This window comes from Cryptotermes secundus, unplaced genomic scaffold, assembly GCF_002891405.2.
Source record: "Cryptotermes secundus unplaced genomic scaffold, Csec_1.0 scaffold7069, whole genome shotgun sequence".
Classification (NCBI taxonomy): Eukaryota; Metazoa; Arthropoda; class Insecta; order Blattodea; family Kalotermitidae; genus Cryptotermes; species Cryptotermes secundus.
The window spans coordinates 1292-2789 of NW_019721546.1; positions in this window are offsets into that span (position 1 = coordinate 1292).

Here is a 1498-nt window from a genome sequence, read left to right on the forward strand (position 1 = left end):
CCACCTAGCAGCACAACTCGTAACTACAAAGTATGCGCGCGCAACAGGTCGTTTCCGGTTATTTTTGGGTCCCCCCTCATACATTTTTTATTTTGGATACCTTTCATCCAGACACCTGTACATAGCAATATTTCCCAATTTAGTAATCAATATAAACTACTGAAGAGTTCCATACGTAGTTTGGTGAAAGTCAGTTGACTTCACAGCTTTCACTTAACTACGAGGGAAAGTCAGAAATTATCCACACTTTCGCCACAACACATCTTATGTTTGTCACACTGCCTTCTGCACATGCATGCTTAGAGCTGGTACTATGGTGGTCATGTGATCGAAGTTTGATCTTGATCACATCATTTTCCTTGATGCTGTGACAGTGTAAACATGGCCACTCCACTAGCATTGTGCACCAAGGATTGACAAACGATAGTGATCCAATTTCTCTGGTTGGAAGGTGTGTCAGGGCCTGAAATTCATCGGTGGGTCAATCACTATGAGCCAGAATACAAAAGCCAGAGTATGGCGTGGAAATACCCGGGATTGCCAATGAAGAAGAAATTCAAGACTCAATCTTCTGCAGGAAAGGAGACACTAACCGTTTTTTGTGACTCAAAAGGGCCTATACTAGAAGACTACCTTGAAAAATGGTGTACAGTCAACAGTGCAAGATACAGTTGCTGGCCAACAATATGAAGCCAGCAATATGCACCAAACGCCAAGGCCTATTGTCGAAGAAAGTGTTGTTGATGCATGACAATGCACGCCCACACATGACCGGCCAGGCTGTTGAAACCATTAAGCATTTGGGTTTCGAGGTGCTGGAACATCCTGCCTACAGCCAAGATCTCATCCCTTCCGGTGAATAAATGGTTGCGCGACCAACCAAAAACCTTCTTCTTGGAGGGAATACGCAAGCTTGTGGACCACTGGACCAAGTGCATCGAAAAGGAACAAGACTATGTAGAAAAAAATGATGTACTTGTTCAACCTATATTTTTGTGTATATAAATTGGAAAAACAAGAGTGCGGATAATTTTTGACTTCCCTATGTATATGGCTTTAAACCCCAACTCCACATAACCACTGCTGTGAGAACTTCAAATTCTACAATAAAAATTACCATTTATTTACTTCTAGTAGCTTATTCGTTACATGATTATCATAATCTTGCATAGATGTAGTAAGTGCTTATTTTCTTCATCAAATGGGGAATAAAGCAACAACATGCAAATAGCGGCCTCTGTAGTCTAGAGGTAACGTTCCCACCTCATGACTCGTGGTATGCGGGTTCAAACCCGGCGGAGGTCGTGGAATTTTTAAGGGCGGAAAAATTCAGGGAACAAGTCCTCCGGGAGGGATTTTGAGCCGTGGGTCCTGTGTCGTAGCTTTATGGCACGTAAAAGAACCTCATATCTCCAAAGGAGGTCACTGAGCCAAATTCAAGGACGTTTCCTGCCCAACAGTAGTCTCTAACGCCTCTGATAGATGGGGGAAGCATTAT